The sequence below is a fragment of the Pseudophryne corroboree genome, chromosome 2, assembly GCF_028390025.1.
Source record: "Pseudophryne corroboree isolate aPseCor3 chromosome 2, aPseCor3.hap2, whole genome shotgun sequence".
Taxonomy (NCBI): Eukaryota; Metazoa; Chordata; class Amphibia; order Anura; family Myobatrachidae; genus Pseudophryne; species Pseudophryne corroboree.
In genome coordinates this window covers 171,978,160-171,998,641 of record NC_086445.1, presented here as the reverse complement: position 1 = coordinate 171,998,641, position 20,482 = coordinate 171,978,160, and the positions used below count along the sequence as shown (strand labels likewise).

The 20,482-nt window shown below is 47.8% G+C and overlaps 1 long non-coding RNA gene across 1 annotated transcript in view; it reads right to left on the bottom strand.

Moving 5' to 3' along the window:
* LOC135006465 (uncharacterized) overlaps positions 1–3,171 on the bottom strand; it is a 48,754-nt gene extending 45,583 nt beyond the window's left edge. Inside the window, exon 1 of the long non-coding RNA XR_010206668.1 lies at positions 3,000–3,171. This is a non-coding gene — a long non-coding RNA (uncharacterized LOC135006465). The remainder of the gene's footprint in view (positions 1–2,999) is intronic.
* Between the last annotated feature and the right edge of the window lie 17,311 nt (positions 3,172–20,482).

Genomic DNA, 20,482 nt, shown 5'->3' with positions numbered 1-20,482 from the left:
GCTGCAACCAGGCAACAATTAGCAGAAGGGAGCCAGATAAAATAAAAGCACTAACTTAACCTTTAAACTTTTTTGTAATACTGGCAGGTGTCTGTGGGATCTTACACAGAGGATCAGCGCCAATTACCACAGTCACATCCGCTGGGACAGAGCAATCAGCACCTTTCTGGTCTATCTGTTTCAGGCAAAATCGACTTTTTCCCAGACTTTTAAATTACCCTGCAAAAACAATGAGGCTCCTTCATGCCAATTAAGAAAGGAGGTGCAGCATTAGATACTGCTGGAAATTTGGTGAGTTTTGATCAGAGATGTGCAGAAAAGGTGTAGGTGTAGGTGTGTATGTGTGTGTGTATGTGTATGTGTATGTGTGTGTGTGTGTGCTGCCTCACCTGCCATATACTTTTACTCCAATGTTTTAACTATAAAAATACAAATAATATATTTCTAATATATTCTTTGTATTTTTCATATTCTTTATATAATTACCATGGTCACTCAGACATTCTGCGCCTACCATAGTTGCGCCAATAGTGCGTCTCTATGCAAATTAGAGTCTGCAGCATTATCAGCGTCTCTGTATGCATATAAGCAGCTGCGACATTATTGGCGTCTTTGTATGCGCATTAGTGGCTCTGTATGCATATAAGCAGCTGCGACATTATTGGCGTCTTTGTATGCGCATTAGTGGCTCTGTATGCATATAAGCAGCTGCGACATTATTGGCGTCTTTGTATGCGCATTTAGTGGCTGCAGCATTATCGCCGTCTCTGTTTGCACAGTGGGGGTTATTCCGACCCAATCGCATGCTGCAGCTCGCAGCGATCGGGTTGTAACTGCGCGTGCGCCGGTGCATGCCAAACGGCTGAAGCCCGTCTTTACCTAGCGATCGCCTCTGCCTGATTGACAGGCAGAGGCGGTCGATGGGTGGGAGGGGGCGGCACGGCGGCGTTTGCCCGCCGTTTTTGGGGTGCAGTCCGGCCAACACAGGCATGGCTGGACCGTGTAGGGTGCGGGCCGCAGTGGCTGCGTGACGTCACACGCAGCTGCTCTGTCCCGGTACAGTGAGAAGTAACTCCCGGCCAGCTGCAGGTTGAAATCTGCCGTGCTGGTTACGTTCAGTACTCAGAAAACTTGACTTGCTGGTTCCATCCAGCATCCTGAATACCTGCCTTGCTGGTTCCATCCTGCCTTCAGAAAACCTTCCGTGCTAGTTCTGTCCAGCATCCCGAATACCTGCCTTGCTGGTTCAGCCCATCCAGCATTCAAAAAACCTGCCTTGCTGGTTCCGTCCAGCATTCTGAACACCTGCCTTGTAGGTTCCACCCAGCATTCAGAAAACCTGCTTTGCTGGTTCCATCCAGCATCCTGAATACCTGCCTTGTTGTTTCCGCCCAGCATTCCAGAAACCTGCCTTGCTGGCTCCACCCAGCATTCCGTCATTCAACTCCTGAACATTCCAGTCTTCTCAGAGACTATACAATAATGGTGACACCCCAGCTTGTCTATTGCACTGGTGGGTCTCGCCATCAGTGTTCCAGTTCCCATACAGCTGGTCACCTTCACTCCTACTTCTCTCAGCCAACTGCCACGACTGCATGAGAAGATCATTCATAAAGCCTGCTCAGTTCTGTCCACAACTCTCAAGACCAGATCCAGTATCCATTCCTAGTCCGGATTTACAAATAAACTACAGCCGTGAAACACACTAGCGGCTGCGGCATTATCGGCGTCACTATATACACATTATTGGCATCACTATATACACATTAGTGGCTGCTGCATTATCAGCTTCTCTGTATGCACATTAGCGGCTGCGGCATTAGCGGCGTCTCTGTATGCGCATTAGCATCGTCTCCATGCACATTAGCGTCTGCGGCATTATCGGCATCTCTGTACGCACATTAGCGTCTGCGGCATTATTGGCGTCTCTATACACATTAGCGTCTGCGGCATTATCGGCGTCTCTGTATACACATTAGCCGCTGCGGCATAAAGACTCAGTCTACAGCTGCTACTGCAGCATCCTCCTCTGATTCACCCCACTGTCCGTTAATGCTGGATTCAGAGAATTCTATGACACTCATTCCCTCTACTACAACTAATTGTGACATCTTCCTAGAACAATCCTTCCCTAATCCTCAATCAACATTGATGCAAATCTATTCACTATAGTTCTGGGAATTAGATATAACAGCATTATTCACAAACCAATGCACAGATATATGTCTGCCAAATCCACCTCACATAATATTAGGCAACTATTTGTACAAGGCCACAAGATCCTGTGTTGTTCTTTCACGCAACACAGCAAAAGCCTCTGTCTACAACAGTCAGATGTGTGGTGTAAATGTGGCTTTATGCCTCACATTATAATATGGATAAATGTGCAATAAAGTCAGCCTGTCGCTTGGGCGCTAGTGAGTGGATTTCCATCATAGGAGATGCAGAATGGAGCTGCCCTCTCTTCCCAGCAGCTGATACAGTAGCTGAACCATTAGCAGTTAGTATTAGTGGTAATGAAGGCATCTAGGAGCTGATTCAGATGTGCATGCTGCCCTCCCCGGTGTACATCAATGGGCCTGAATGTGCAAGGCCTGGGGCACCCACTTTGAGCGGCTGCAGATGCAACCATCCCTGTTTCTGCATCATCATGGAGATCACCATTGAAGCTTACACGAGCCTTATGCTATGTGCAGATTCTCTGCCAGTGTATGCCCTCCAATGTAAGTGATTAAGCACTTGAGTTTGCCACCACTTCAGTGACACATGCACATAACATGCCAATAGTACGGTACATCTCCATGTATCTGCACAGACACCACCCAGTCTTCACACAGAAACACGCAATACATTTCCAATACACGTCTTAGACCGTGCGTCTCATTCCCTACTGCTACTCTGTACATAGACAGTGTAACACAAGCACATAATAGTCTTTAGGGATTTTAAATGATCTCAATCATTAAAGGGAGGAATGGACATACATACAGTAGTATTACCTGGCCTCTCTGTTCACATAAAATCATGGGCGTGTCTGGTAAAAGAGCTGTAACAGGATACTATATTGAGCCATTGTTTCACGCTGTCCTCTTTGTGCAAGTACTGTCTAAGTCACAGGTTCTCAAACTCGGTCCTCAGGACCCCACACAGTGCATGTTTTGCAGGTCTCCTCACAGAATCACAAGTGAAATAATTAGCTCCACCTGTGGACCTTTAAAAATGTGTCAGTGAATAATTAATACACCTGTGCACCTGCTGGGTTACCTGCAAAACATGCACTGTGTGGGGTCCTGAGGACCGAGTTTGAGAACCTATGGTCTAAGTATAGCAGTTTCCCAAACTCCGCCATTAAAGTCCAGGTTTTCAGGATATCCATGCTTAAGTGCAGATGTTTAATTAAATTGACTAAGGTACTAATTAAGTCACCTGTGGTCAAGTATGGATATCCTTAAACCTGAACTGCAATGGTGGAGTTTGGGAAGCTAAAGCATAGAACACCCAAATGGATGTTGCAGAGATCCTCACCATTTAAACATACCTCCCAACATGTCCCTCTCCAGGAGGGACACAATGCTCTGCTTCTGGACTTTTCTCTTCATTTATGATTGCCGGCACCTGTGCTGAACAGGTTAATGGACAAGAAAGGTGTTTCAGCACAGGTGAGGGCAATCATAGATTAACAGGGAAGTCCAGGAGCAGAGCATTCTGTCCCTCCTGGAGAGGGTCATGTTGGGAGGGATGATTCAAATGTTAGAAAACATGGTACTTTTTATCTCCTTCAAGATCTAAAGCTGCTCATACAATTATAGGGCCAGTCATTTAGCCTAAGTGATGAGTGGCCAGATCTGACCAATACACATATTTGATCATATTGGACAGATTCAGTAGCTCAGCGCTCAAATGGATCCCAGTCAGTGTATTAGCTCAGTGTTTCTCAGCTGCAGTCCTTAGAGAGTGCATGTTTTTCAGATCTCAGTATCACAATTGAAATAATTAGCTCCACCTGTGTATCATTGAAAATATATCAGCAGTAATGAATACACCTGTGCACCTACTAGGAGATCTGCAAACATGCATTGTTAGGGGTTCCTGAGGACTGGAGTTGGGAAGCACCGACCTAGCTTATTACAGTATCAGATCAAGGGCATTAAAACGCCAGATTATCAGGCAGTTCAGAATTATATCTCCTCAGTCACAATTGGATTTTGATCAGAATTGCTGTTATTTTGAGCCCAAACATGAAACTACTGAAGAGCAATTGGTCTGAAATACCAAATTACCACTCCACAGCATGGTGTGTAGGTTAATACACTGCTAGCTGGCTGACATTGCTGATATAACAGATGCGATCAGTGTTATCCAGGCTGGTGTTTGCAAAGTATAGCCTTTGAAGCTATTATTACTGTGATAAAGAGAAGTAGCTGACAAGCTTAATATATAAGAGGCCCAGGAAAAGCAAACCATTCCGTTTGCATACTCCAGGTAAAGCAATTACTGGAAGGGAAATTGAATGTAGGGAATAGGTTACACAGATAAGAGGTTTCATCTCTGGTTTTCTGTTCTGTGAACATCATAAAATATACAACTTAAACGCAACTGATGCTGTTGCTTACACAAAACAAATAAAAAAATATACAGTATGTGCTGTATCACTGTTAAACAAGACTACTCCTGTGATCCTCCTCTTCTAATGGCGCCATGGCCCAAATGTAACAGCCTGCGAATAGTAGCCACCATAGAGATAATGCCACAAGATTTAAAGCGGCAATAGTTTAAAAATGTAAAACCAGGTTGGTTTTGGCTTTAAATTATTGCCATTTTAAATCTACTGACTAATTTGCCAAAAATCACACCATTGCCTGTAACCAACCTCCTAACCTTGAGGAAGGTGTAAGCAGAACTCTGGCGTGGCTTTGTCGCGCCTGACCCCGAAAAGGGGGTGTGACCTCAGGCAATGTGGGTGTGGCTTAGTGGGATGCTACATCCACAAGCCACGCCTCCCAAATTAATCACTTAGGGGGCATGGTCAGTGTTCTGTGAGCTGCTGGCATGCCCCCGACCCCTCTGTCTCCTGCTGCTCTGCTAGCGGGTGGAACAGCGGGACAGTCCAAAAAAAGGGATTGTCCCACAAAAATCGGGACAGTTGGGAGGTATGCTGTAACTGGCAGGCTATTACATTTTGTGCGCGTATATGTCAGGGACTGTTGGAAGCTGCTTCTGCTGGGCTACTAATTCCTTCAAACTGTCGGGTCACTTCAGTGCTCTTGCGGCACTGCACTCTGGTAAGTAGCGGTGTCACTCCCCTGGCACCCTCTCTCCTAGACCCGTCAGCCCATTTTACAATAAAACAAGATAGACCACAATGTGACTTTTTTGCTTTTATTTAAAGCACAACAGAATTTGCTGCGCCATATAAGAAACTTAATAAATAAATAATAAAAAACTTGAAAAAATAAATAATTAAACCCAGGAATAACATACACAGAAGACCAAAAAGCATAACCACTGGGGACCAGCAACCCTGTATGTGCTACAGTTATAGCTTGCCAATGGAATGCACTGCGATGTGCAGGGCTGTACCTACATGTGTGCCAGGTGTGCCTGGCACACAGCGCAGTCGCCCTGAGGGCGCAACTGGCTGCATCCCCGTTCCCAGGGAACTTTAGTCAGCGGCATTGTAATGAGTCATACGGACTCATTACAAGCCGCCTGCGTTTGCGCGGAGAGCAGCAGCAGCTCCGGGGACAGTGGAGAAGGAGGAGGAGGGAGGGGGGCTGTGGGTAGCCGCAGCAGCGCACTGTAATTGGTGGCGGCGCCGCTGCAGCTGTCCCTCTCCTTCCACATTGACTGGCCGCCACCGATGTGAATGCTGGGATGCGCTTCCCTCATCCCAGCATTCACAGTGGCGGTGGCCAGCCAATGTGGAAGGAGGGACAGCTGCAGCGGCGCCGCCACCAATTACAGTGTGCTGCTGCGGCTCCCAAGTACCCATCCCTCCTCCTCCCCTGGATCTGCCAGCAGCTGCACCGAGGAGCCTGACTGCCTGAGCCAGCGGGGAGACAGTAAGTATCTATCATCTATTCTGTCTGTCTAGCTATCTATTCTGTCTACCTAATGTGCAAAAGGGGATGCTGTCTGCCGTAATGTGTAAAAAGGGGACGCTGTCTGCCGTATTGTGTAAAAAGGGGATGCTGTCTGCCGTAATTTGTAAAAGGTGGACTCTGCCGTAATGTGTAAAAAGGGGAATCTGTCCAACGTAATGTCTAAAAAGGGGAATCTGTCCGCCGTAATGTGTAAAAGGTGGACTCTGCCATATGTGTAAAAGGGGACTCTGTCTGCCATAATGTGTAAAAAGGGTACTCTATCCGCCGTCATGTGTAAAAGGTGGACTCTGCCGTAATGTGTAAAAGGTGGACTCTGCCATATGTGTAAAAGGGGACTCTGTCTGCCATAATGTGTAAAAAGGGTACTCTATCCGCCGTCATGTGTAAAAGGTGGACTCTGCCGTAATGTGTAAAAGGTGGACTCTGCCGTAATGTGTAAAAGGTGCTCTACCTGTTGTAGTGGCGCTAATGTGCGGCGTAATTTAAATAGTGGAGACTACTGTGCACCGTAATATGAATTGGTATTATTGTGTGGCCACACCCCTTCCCCATGAAGCCACGCCCCTATATTTTGGGCACGTGCCTATGGCGCTCACTGCCCCTACTTTACAGGGGGGTGGGGGCCGATGCCGTTTCTTGCACACAGCGCTAAAATGTCTAGTTACGGCACTGGCGATGTGCTGTGGAGGCCTCCGGGTGAGTCTGCGCATGCGTGGTCAGCTCAGACTGCACACTCACAGTGGCCACTTGCTACAATGGGCTACCCCCATCTTCAGATGGTGGTAGCTACGGGGACCAATAACCGGATATTGGTAAATCTGGCAGTACTGCATCTCCCATAGAAACTTATGGGGGATGTGGCTGCAGGCAGCAATGGAGGGATCACAGCAGGTATCGGCGATACCTGCTGCGGTCTCTTCTTACATTCGGGTGTTACATAATATTTGCAGCTAACCTACGGAAACTGATGTTTTTTAAGTATTTAGCCACAAATAATAGGATTTTGGTACCTACCGGTAAATCCTTTTCTCTTAGTCCGTAGAGGATGCTGGGGACTCCAAAAGGACCATGGGGTATAGACGGATCCGCAGGAGCTTGGGCATACTATAAAGACTTAAACTGGGTGTGAACTGGCTCCTCCCTCTATGCCCTTCCTCCAGACCTCAGTTAGAAACTGTGCCCAGGAGAGATGGACATTTCGAGGAAAGAATTTATAAACACGGTGAGTGTCATACCAGCTCACACCACGAACATACCGCAGAACGTGGCATTCAATAGAACACCAGCCAACGGCATGAAAAAGACACAGCCACATGCTGAGAGAATATGTAACACAACCTGTGTGCAACACAACCAATAATAAGACACCTCCTGCCATGGCCTGAACATCGTCAGCAACAGCCTGACAGAGAAGAAACACCACTAAAGTGTAACCAAAAACAATAACTGCAGACACAGCACGCACTGGGATGGGCGCCCAGCATCCTCTACGGACTAAGAGAAAAGGATTTACCGGTAGGTACCAAAATCCTATTTTCTCATACGTCCTAGAGGATGCTGAGGACTCCAAAAGGACCATGGGGTCAATACCAAAGCTCCAGAATGGGCGGGAGAGTGCGAACGACCCTGCAGCACCGATTGAGCAAACAAAAGGTCCCCCTCAACCAGGGTATCAAACCTGTAGAGCATAGCAAACGCGTTTGAACCCGACCAAGTATCCACTCAGCAGAGTTGAACCGCCGAGACTCCTCGGGCCTCCTCCCAGGAGGAGCCCATCTTCCCAGTAAAATGGGCCTCTACCGACTTCGGTGACGGCAATCCAGCCATAGACCGAACATGCCAAATAGAATCACAGATCCAACGTGTAACCGACTGCATAACACAGTCACCCAAACCATACTGGGAACATATCAGACTAACAGAGCCCCTGTTTCTCCAATCTGTACCTAAATGGCGACCTAAATATTCAAATCCCTGGCTACATCGAGAGAATTTGAATCAGCTAATGCCTAAGTAACCGCCGGCATCAAAATAGGCCAAATTCTGCGAAATCCAGAAACCACTCTCGGCAGAACTACTAACCGAGTTCTCAATTCCTTTCAATCCACATGAAAGATCAAACAAGGCTCTTGTGAGACAAAATCCACTTCTGACACCCGCCTTGCGGATGTCAAAGCCAAGAGCACGACCACTTTCCAAGAGAGAAATTTTTGTAAAGAAATTATTAGGCCACACTCCCAACTTTAAACATGCATCCACACCGGTTTGTTAAGTATGGATAAGAACGACCTAGCTGAAAGACTTCCATAGGAGCCTTCCTGGATACACCCAAAACACATAGTTACGCCCACTACAGTGGTAAAGCTTAGCCGTTACATCTTTCTTAGCTTGAAGAATTGAGGAAAGGACTACACTGGGAACACCCTTTCGGCTTAGGATATGGCATTCCACCGCCACGACGTCAGACGCAGCCGCGGTAAGTCTTGAAACACGCCCTGATCTTGTTGTCACAGATCCTCACGTAGAGAAAGAGGGCAGGAATCTTCTATGAGTAAATCATGAAAACCTGGAAAGCAAACCCTCCTTGGCTAGACCGGATCCAAGAGGATCGCTTGAACCTTTGTTCATCCCACGTTTATCACCTTCAAACAAAAATTAAAGCGGAGAGGTCACCTAGACTGACTAAAAAACACAGTGTCACGAGGTTGTCCACTGCTATAGCTTAAGCGTCCCCTGACCTGGAACAATATCCCTGAGGCCTCTCATTGAGGCGAGACGCCAACATAACCAATTGCAACAATCCTCAAAGACTTGTCACGTCTGTGAAAACTTCTCGATGGCGACCAAATTTTTCCTGGATGGAAATCGCGTCAGCAGAGGAAATCTATTTCTCCGTCGTTCACCTCCGGAATGAAGACTGCTAGTATAGCGTTTACCAGACTCTCCACCCAACGGCAAAACTGTGCATCTTCTACCATTGCCGCTCTGCTCCTTGTTCCGTCATAGCGGTTCACTTACGCCACTGCTGACAAGTCGTCTAGCAGAACTAACACGGGCAGAACACGAAGACTTCGTTTGTCGAAACTAACTCTTAATTCAAGAAAGTTTATAGCAGACAAGCTTTCCAACTCGACCTTATTCCCTGGAAACACGTCCCTTGCAAGTACTGCTCCTCCGTCTCGGAGATCTGTATGCACGGACACCCGGAACCCGAACCTTCATCCCTCTAGAAGGAGAGAACCGAGCAGACACCACAGGAGCGATGTCCTGGCCGTTAGGATTATATACATGTGCGTGTGCAGGTGAGACCCGAACCACATTTCCAACTGGTCTCTTGAAAACCACTCTGGCAATAAAGCCTCTCACCAAAAAAGGCCTCTCCGGCCGCAGCCAACCGGTTAAATAACGGAACACCTTGATGAAGTGTCACAGTAAAACCGATCCAACCCTGGACCTTCAGACCTCTTTTCACATGGAAAAACACTGAAATTTTACCGGTCATTATCTACTCTGAAAACCACCTCCAGCATCAGTGTCGTTGGAAACAACAGCCAATCCCTGTGTCGAAGAACAGTCAGAGAGAACCAACGATTTGCACCTTTATACAGGGACCACCGGACAATGTCCTGATCCTGACGCATCTCTGTACGGCGTCGTGTACTATCTTCCCTTCCAAAGTGGAACAGCAAGAACTATTAGAAAAACAGTAAGGGGAAACAACCGGTACTCCGAATGTTCCCCTTTGGATTCTATAAATAACCCACAGGTCCCAGTCTATTCCTGGACCAACTGAAACATAGTAGACGAGTGCCCACCGGAGTGGGGGCCAGCCCGATAGACTCAGCGACAAGTGGTGGATGTGGAGGAAACAGAAAACGACATCCACTACTGCGAACCTAACAAATCTGCAGAACTCTTACCTTTTCACCTTCCACTGACTACATAGAACAGGAAAAAGGACGGTATCGAACCCGTTAAAACGACCACATCCCACAAAAGAATGCATCACCAACCGTTGTGAAAGAGACTAACACACGAAGTTAGACTTACCAGAGGAATCCGCCGAGATTGACTGACCATAGGCCACCAACCAGCTGTATACCTCCCTCCATCATCACCCGGAGACATCCTCCGCATTTTTCCGGTCACACCTCCTGCTGTCACGCGGCAGCCTGCTGTAATGTTATAAGGTAGAACAAACATAGGCAGGCCCACCCACACTGGGTAGGGTAATTCTATTGGATGCCTACCCGAATACAACACTCCCTCAAGTGCATACAGCGCAACAAGGTCAAAGTATAGAAATAAAATTTCACTTAGCTGCCTGTGTATGATCCTTTGCGACCGGGCTCTGCGTCGACCAGGAGTTGACTGTCATAATTTTCTCTCCGCGATGTGAAGAGAAGAATATTCGGACTCCTTGAGAGGATCGAACCAACTCGTCACGGCCAATCTAGAGCTTAATCAACAGGGCGACCAGTACATGATAAGAATACCATTATTTCAGCTTTCATGGATATACATCATGTAATACACAATAAAACACATATATCCTAACCATGCATATATAAACCTATATCTACATATATACACATATAGGTATAACCTATACGCAAGTGGATTGTCCAGACCTGTCAGGTCCCTAGTGACGGTAATGTGTTGTGAATGTGTATGACCATGTACTGACATGCCCCCGATGTGGATCTACCAGGAACGTTAAGGCCGACAGAAACTTAGTAAATGTCGACAGCAAGGAGTAGTAAGCGGGCAAAAAATAATCACGGAACCCCGAGGAGTCCGAGGGAAGGATACAAATACAATTTTGATAACACTCCCCCCACATATACCAATTAAAATATATATATATTGTAACACTGTAGGGGTGCAAGGCGCCTTTTCCTGGGGAATATGGCCGCACGCAGCAGCTGAGGAACAACACAAGTCCAGTTTCTGGTACAACTGACCCCGGCCAGTTTTATTGAAACAGAAAATAAAACAAACCCCAAAATAAAAATACCTTGCCTGTCCGGCACTAACTAAACATAAGATGTTCCTAACTGTCACTAAACAAAACACAGAGTTCTTCAGTACATACTGTATAGCTTACTTGCATCAGAAAGCGTGTCTCTCACACACAGATCCTGCAGCCTTCCCAGGCAGTCTCCCCATACTAATCAGGTTAGAAGCACTATATCACTCTTACACAGCTGAAACCCTGATTAGCCCTCTGTGAGGCCAAAGACCCGAACTGGGCCCAATGTCTAGAACTCGCCTTATCTCTCAGAGCCTTTACCCAGCTTTTACAGCAAACTGAAAAGGTTCAGACAAAACAAAAGGCATTTTTCCTAGAAGTTAACATTTTCTAAAACATGTAAGACAAGAACCTGGGACAAATATACCTGCCCTCAAACACTATCCCAGTGTTCTTGTCACATATCCCCCTCCCCTGTTTCGACCTAGGGGCCGGAACACTTGTAGCCCCCAAACAGAAGATGCGAGACAATGCATCTGCGTTGGCCAATTGTGTTCCCGGTCTATGTTCGACAGTAAACTTAAAGTCCTGCAACGCTAGAAACCATCTAGTTACACGAGCATTCTTGCCTCTATTTACATACATCCATTTTAAAGGGGCATGGTCTGTCACTAGTCTGAATTGTCTACCCAAGAGGTAATATCTCAAGGTATCTAGTGCCCACTTAATGGCCAAAGCCTCCTTTTCCACAATGGCATACCTTTTTTCATGCTCATTGAGTTTCCTACTCAAATAAATGATAGGGTGTTCGTCCCCATCTCTGGTTTGGGACAGCACAGCACCTATCCCTACCTCTGAGGCATCTGTCTGTACCACAAATTCTTTTGAAAAATCTGGTGTTATCAACACCGGTTGTGAACACAAAGCCACTTTTAACGCTTGGAACGCCTTTTCTGCATCAGGGTTCCATTTCACCACATTTGACTGCTTCCCTTTGGTAAGGTCTGACAACGGCACCGCTGTGGTCGCAAAATTAGGAATAAACCGTCTATAGTACCCAGTAATTCCCAAAAAAGCCCTTACCTGTTTTTTATTCACTGGACGAGGCCAGTTTTGAATAGCATCAACTTTATTCAATTGGGGCCTAATCAGACCTCTGCCTATGGTGAAGCCCAAGTATTTGACCTCCTCCATTGCGAGGCAGCACTTCTTTGGGTTAGCAGTTAACCCTGCCTCTCTGATTGAGTCCAGTACTGCTTGTACTTTAACCAAATGTGACCCCCAGTCTGTACTGTGAATTACCACATCATCCAAAGAGGCAGCTGCATATTTTCTATGGGGCCTCAAAATTTTATCCATCGCCCGTTGAAAGGTTGCTGGAGCCCCATGCAACCCAAAGGGTAACATCTTATACTGGTACAGCCCCTCCGGAACCGAAAAGGCTGTTTTTTCTTTGGCGCTATCAGATAAAGGTATTTGCCAGTAACCTTTGGTCAGGTCCAATGTGGTGAGAAACCTGGCTGTTCCCAGCCTTTCTACAAGCTCATCCACACGGGGCATGGGGTATGCGTCAAACTTGGACACCTCATTTAACTTACGAAAGTCATTACAGAAGCGTATGCTACCGTCGGGCTTCGGGATGAGCACTATGGGACTGGACCACTCACTGTTAGACTCCTCTATGACTCCAAGTTCTAACATGGTTTTAACTTCCTTAGAAATAGCTTCTCGCTGAGCTTCAGGAATCCTATATGGCTTTAAATGAACCCTGACCCCTGGTTCTGTGACAATGTCATGTTTTATTATGGTCGTTCGGCCAGGCAGCTCTGAAAATACCTCCCTATTTTGGATGAGAAATTCTTTATCCTGATTGTTCTGATCAGCTGATAATGTCTCTGACACCTTCACTGCGGAAAGCAACCGGGGTGAAGACACCGAAGGGCAAGGCTCCGCTGACAGAGACAACCTATCTTTCCAGGGTTTGATTAAGTTAACATGGTAGATCTGTTCGGGTTTTCTCTTTCCCGGCTGGTATACTTTGTAATTAACCTCATTCACTTTTTCCCTAATCTCAAATGGACCCTGCTATTTAGCTAGGAATTTGCTTTCCACAGTGGGTACCAAAACAAGAACTCTATCTCCAGGAGCAAATTCCCGTATCTTGGCACTCCGGTTATAGACCCTCTGTTGAGCACTTTGGGCCTGTTCCATGTACTCTCTGACAACAGGTACCACGGCTGCAATCCTATCCTGCATTTGTGTTACATGCTCAATAACGCTTCTATAAGGAGAGGGCTGTCCTTCCCACGTCTCTTTGGCAACATCCAACAGCCCTCTGGGGTGTCTACCATACAACAAATCAAATGGAGAAAACCCCGTAGAGGACTGAGGAACTTCTCTGATGGCCATTAACAAGTAGGGCAACAAACAATCCCAGTTTTTCCCATCTCTCTCAACAACCTTTTTTAACATACTTTTTAATGTTTTATTAAACCTTTCCACCAACCCGTCAGTTTGGGGATGGTAGATGGACGTCCTGAGGTGAGTGACCTTAAATAACTTGCACAATTCTTTCATGATCCTTGACATAAATGGAGTACCTTGGTCAGTCAAAATTTCTTTTGGTATTCCCACTCTACTAAATACCTGCACCAGCTCCCTAGCTATCGCCTTGGTTGTGATAGTGCGTAAAGGGACAGCCTCAGGATATCGAGTGGCATAGTCCATAATTACCAGGATATACTGATGGCCCCGAGCAGACTTTAACAAGGGCCCCACGAGATCCATGGCTATTCTGTCAAACGGGACCTCTATAATAGGCATGGGAACTAGTGGGCTCCTGAAATGGGGTCTAGGGGCATGATACTGGCATTCAGGACAGGAAGAACAATATTCAGACACTTCTTTATAAACCCCTGGCCAAAAGAACCTTTGTAAAACTCTTTCAGTGGTTTTTTCTGCCCCTAAATGTCCTGCGGTAACGTGACTATGAGCTAAATCTAGTACCGTTCTCCGATAAGGCTGGGGAACTACCAGCTGTTCCACCACATCCTCACCCCTTTTGACAATGTGGTACAAGAGCTCATTACAGATGGCCATGTGGGGATACGTAACCCTGTCACCTGGTACCACAGGTTCCCCATTAACAACCTTAACATTCTCTCTAGCCTTTATTAAGGTAGGATCCTTTAACTGTTCAGACGCAAACAGATCCTTCTTTACCTCCAGGTCAGGCACGCTTTCAGTTCTAACTACTATGTCTCTGTTCCCGGCAAGAGGGTCCTCACTGGACTCCCCATCTGTCACTTCCCCAGCCAAACTAGCAAAAGGCAAAGGGCCAGAAAGTTCCGAAGACCCACGTACATCCAAAAAATCACCGGTATTATCAACTGGCTTTTTACTTCTCACATCTGTTGATAACCGTGATTCCCACAGTTTCCAAAAATGAGGAAAATCCCTCCCTATTATGGCCTCATGCACCAAGGTAGGGACCAGTCCCACTTTAACCATTGCTGACCCACAACAAGTTTCTATATTCACCTCAGCAGTGGCATAATATTGGGTATCCCCATGTATGCAAGTTACCCCAATAGGTATTTGCTGGACCTTTAAGGGGTTCACTAACCCAGCTTTCACGAGGGTAACTAAACTTCCTGAATCTAGCAAGGCCTCTACCCGGTTACCTTCTAAGAACACATCACACATTTGTTTTTCCAGCTCAGGTGAAGGTACCACAGTACAGGCTAACCTAGCAAAGAAAGACATTCTGCGACATTCAAAGGCAGCATCACATTGCATGGGTTCTTGCGTGACTGGGCAATTGGCAATAACATGACCTGGCATACCACACCTAAAACATTTAACCACACGATTACCAACCCATTTGGGCAGCATAGACCGTTCTAGCCCCATTGGCCTGTTTCCAGGGCCAGTGTTTACAGTCTCTCCAGCCTTGCGTTCTCTTAACCGCCCAGCAACGTTTTCCCACGGAACAGTCTTACCAGTCTTTACTGAAGGGCGCTGTCGAGGATCTATGGGTTGCTGGGTGGTCATCAGTAGTTCCTCTGCTGCCAAATACCTCTCTACCATGTCCACTAATTGGTCAGCAGTACCCGGGTTTCCATGGCTCACCCACTTGCGCAGGACCATGGGCAAAGATCTCAAGTAGCGGTCCATGACGACTCTTTCCACCATCTGGGGACCAGTTAATGTCTCTGGCTGCAGCCATTTTTTTGTTAGCTGAATAAGGTCGTGCATCTGGGAGCGCGGAGGCTTCTCCATGGCGTACAGCCAACGGTGCACCCGTTGCGCTCGTACTGACAGCGTGACTCCCAGGCGGGTCAGGATCTCAGTCTTTAGTTTATCATAGTCCCGAGCCTCAGCAGGGCTTAAATCAAAGTAAGCTTTTTGGGGCTCACCTGACAGGAAAGGTGCCAGCAGACTGGCCCACTGTGCTTTCGGCCAGTTCTCACGCTCGGCAGTCCTTTCAAACGTGGTCAGATAGGCCTCCACATCATCAGCCTCTGTCATTTTCTGCAGGAAGTGACTGGCCCGTATAGAACTAGAGCTGGTTGGAGCACTGACGGCCACATCTCCAACCCGAGCTGCAAGTCTCTGCACCACTTCTGCTAAGGTCTCTCTATCCTGACGCTGTAGTCTCCAATTTTCCTCCATTGCCACCTGCTGCTGTCGGTTGGCCTCCTGCTGAGCCGCTGTAGCTTGCAGCAAGGCTTTAAGCAGATCCTCCATGTCAACAGATTTTTCAGGCGGCTTTGCAGCTGCTTTCACCCAGGACATATATCAAACCCTCAGGGGTGAGTCTCAGTAACTTCACACTGGGCTGTATCTGCATAAACCACAGTTTTCTGCAGGCCTCACAAAGCTGCTGCTTTCACTTATGCGCAGAACGGCCTGCTCGCATTCTCCACCAAGTTGTAACACTGTAGGGGTGCAAGGCGCCTTTTCCTGGGGAATATGGCCGCACGCAGCAGCTGAGGAACAACACAAGTCCAGTTTCTGGTACAACTGACCCCGGCCAGTTTTATTGAAACAGAAAATAAAACAAACCCCAAAATAAAAATACCTTGCCTGTCCGGCACTAACTAAACATAAGATGTTCCTAACTGTCACTAAACAAAACACAGAGTTCTTCAGTACATACTGTATAGCTTACTTGCATCAGAAAGCGTGTCTCTCACACACAGATCCTGCAGCCTTCCCAGGCAGTCTCCCCATACTAATCAGGTTAGAAGCACTATATCACTCTTACACAGCTGAAACCCTGATTAGCCCTCTGTGAGGCCAAAGACCCGAACTGGGCCCAATGTCTAGAACTCGCCTTATCTCTCTCTCAGAGCCTTTACCCAGCTTTTACAGCAAACTGAAAAGGTTCAGACAAAACAAAAAGCATTTTTCCTAGAAGTTAACATTTTCTAAAACATGTAAGACAAGAACCTGGGACAAATATACCTGCCCTCAAACACTATCCCAGTGTTCTTGTCACAATATATATATATATATATATATATATATATATATATATATAAATGGACACTGTAATGCAATCAGCGGCACTCAGAGACTGACACAGCTAGAAACAAATAAAGTGCCGGTGCTTTTTAATCCATAGTAAAGGCTGAGTGATCCAACGTTTCGGGGCACGCAAGCCCCTTTGTCAAGGTGAGCCAAATAAAGAGTGAATCGGAACAAAAATAAATCGTTACCTTTATGGTGAATAAGACCCGCGGGCGGGAAGAACAGCAGTGTCCGGGGGAGCGTGACGCTTCCGTCCCGGATAGTGTGACGTGTGCGCGCCGCGATCACGTGATCATCCTGCGCGTCGTTGGATGCCTACGTTGCCATGGCAGCCTAACAAACTGGTGTTGTCATGGATGCCTGGGACTTCCGTGGTCTCCCGATCGCGGAGGTGAGGGAACCGGGCTGCAAAAAGTGACAAGTGTATAAACAATATGTGTAGTTACAGATATTTAAGGAGGATATATGTAAGTCAAATACTACATCAAATGATTGGAACTGCCTGCATGCAGCGGTCTTAGAGTGGCAGTAAATATCAAATAAAAATGTATTAATAATGTCAGTCTGGCACAGTATTGTGGAAGTGGCAAATGCTTATACACACGGATATTCATCATAAAGGGATAACAATAATACTGTAGCTAGAACAACCAAATAGGAGACAAAAATACAGCATGTGACTGGATTGCCTGAAAACTACCAATACTGATAAACTGGAACTTCTGTAAAAGGAACTGTCTCCACATCCACTTGTGTGGCACTCCCTATAGTCCACATTATGTTAGGCCCCATTCGCCAAGGGAATATGACTTATACCCCTTTCACACCGCAGCTTGTACCCGGTAATTTGCCGTTTTTACTGGCTTCCTAAACGGTTCGAGCTGCGATGTGAAAGGGTCACCTTCAATTTACCGTTTACAAAATACCGGTATTTTGAAACGGTAAAAAAGCAGGGTCCTGGGGGCGTGGCCAGGACGGGCATGGAGTAGCACTCATACTGTGCAGCTCTCCAGCCACTTCATCCTGTAATTATATCCTGCTTCCCTGTCATGACTGAGGTTTTTGTGAACCCGGTGTAGTGAAGTCTGTGCGGGCGACTGGAGGATTATGTGAATACTACCACTGACCTGGTTTGGAAATGCCGTGGACTCTGGGTTTCCTCCGGAGACTGGGAAGAGGAACCGCAGCAGAGATGGCCGAATCTAGGTTCTCCTCATGCAGGATTAGGTCGGCAGACAGGAGGCATGCTGAAGGTCTCCTGAAAGACAGAACTGGAAAGGCACTGATGAATCAGTGAAGAATACCAGGTATAATTGTGCTAAAGGGCACGGGGTGCTTGGAGACACTGAGGTGCTTGCGGACACTGAGGTGCTTGCGGACACTGAGGTGCTTGGAGACACTGAGGTGCTTGGAGACACTGAGGTGCTTGGAGACACTGAGGTGCTTGGAGGCACTGAGGTGCGTGGAGGCACTGAGGTGCGTGGAGGCACTGAGGTGCGTGGAGGCACTGAGGTGCGTAGAGACACTGGGGTGCGTAGAGACACTGGGGTGCGTAGGGGTGCTGAGGCACGGAGGTGCTGGAAGCACGGAGATGCTGTGGCACGGAGGTACTGAGGCACGGAGGTGCTGTGGCACGGAGGTGCTGGAAGCACGGAGGTGCTGGAAGCACGGAGGTACTGAGGCACTGAGGCACGGAGATGCTGAGGCACTGAGGTGCTGAGGCACGGAGATGCTGAGTCACGGAGATGCTGAGTCACGGAGGTGCTGAGGTGCTGGAAGCACGGAGGTACCGAGGCACGGAGGTACTGAGGCACGGAGGTACTGAGGCACGGAGGTACTGAGGTGCTGAGGCACGGAGGTGCTGTGGCACGGAGGTGCTGTGGCACGGAGGTGCTGGAAGCACGGAGGTACTGAGGCACTGAGGCACGGAGATGCTGAGGCACTGAGGTGCTGAGGCACGGAGATGCTGAGGCACGGAGATACTGAGGTGCTGGAAGCACAGAGGTACTGAGGCACGGAGATGCTGAGGCACTGAGGTGCTGAGGCACGGAGATACTGAGGTGCTGGAAGCACGGAGGTGCTGAGGCACGGAGATGCTGAGGCACGGAGATGCTGGAAGCACGGAGATGCTGGAAGCACGAGGTACTGAGGCACGGAGATGCTGAGTCACGGAGATACTGAGGTGCTGGAAGCACGGAGGTACTGAGGCACGGAGATGCTGAGGCACTGAGGTGCTGAGGCACGGGGTACTGAGCCCTGGAGATCCCAACTACAACAGTAGTAAAACTGAAACACGACAGCTGTGGTTTTCAGTGGAGAACACGGAATTCAGTACTGTGCCTTTAAGACGAAACATTGCAGCTGTACCTTTACATTGAGACTCAGGGAAATGGTGAAATCAAATGGCAACACACAAATAAACCAAACGGTAACAAGGGAACAGAGTTTCCACAGGAACTTAGGTACAAAGGTTACCTTTAGGGAGCTCAGCTTAAGACCCACACAAGGCTGTATGTGACACAAGGAACTGGCCCAGATTCCAACTCAGCCTCCTGATTTATACTTCCTGGTCCTTGATGATTGGTGGGCAGGATTAGGTGATGTCACTGTCATGTGACTACTCTAGCCAAGGCTGTGATGTAGAATGAGGCCTAGCAGGCCAAGAGAACACTGAAGCCTGGACTTCTGCAAAACACAGGATGCTTGCTTTTAGATTACTGAATTCAGCCTCACACAGGAGATCACCACAGGTGGAGCTAATTAACTATTACCTCTCAGGCAGAGAACTCAGGAAAACTGACAAGCTGTTTAACTCCGTGAGTGAAAAGACACAGGATCCAGGACAGATGGCAGGGGTAAGTCACCAAATATAAAACCTACAGTCAGGATTGTGACAGTATCCCCCTCTTCAAGGGTGGACTCCGGACACCCATCTTGAATCTTAGAGGAACTTGAGAAATTCATACAGAAGAATTTAGGACCTTCGTTGATGCAGATTCCAAAGGTTTAGGACTAAATTCTTTAACTACAGCGTTACTGAAAGTCTGTAAGTCATGGAACACAGGATCATTACTCTCAAAGAGCATGTTGGCCCACTCCAAAGCTCTTCCTCTGAATGCCAGGAACAGATATCGAGTAACGTTGGAAAGAGTTACTGCACCTGAAGGATCAGACTCCATCCGAGAGAGAAATTGTTCAACCAGAGCGGCATATTGCAATAAATCTCCATCAAAGTAAATAGGTGGAAAACCATCAGACGAAAGCTTAGAGGATGAAACTGAAGAAAGCTTTGGCTGGACGAGTAGGACTGGATTGGATCCAAGGATACTTGAATTGGCTGGAGCCAAAGGAGACGGACCAGGCTGGTCCTGGAGTATTGCTGGACCGGCTGGAACCGGAACGGACTGGCCAAGCTGGGCCTGGAGTATTGCTGGACCGGCTGGAACCGGGACGGACTGACCAGGCGGAGCCTGGAGTATTGATGGACCGGCTGGAACCGGGACGGACTGACCAGGCGGAGCCTGGAGTATTGCTGGACCGGCTGGAACCGGGACGGACTGACCAGGCTGGGCCTGGAGTATTGCTGGACCGGCTGGAACCGGGACGGACTGACCAGGCAGGGCCTGGAGTATTGCTGGACCGGCTGGAACCGGGACGGGCTGAGCCCTTTCTTCACAGGGCTGGGCTGAGGCAAGAGCCCCCACTTCACGGGGCTGGGCTGAGGCAAGAGCCCCCTCTTCACGGGGCTGGGCTGAGGCAAGAGCCCCCTCTTCACGGGGCTGGGCTGAGGCAAGAGCCCCCTCTTCACGGGGCTGGGCTGAGGCAAGAGCCCCCTCTTCACGGGGCTGGGCTGAGGCAAGAGCCCCCTCTT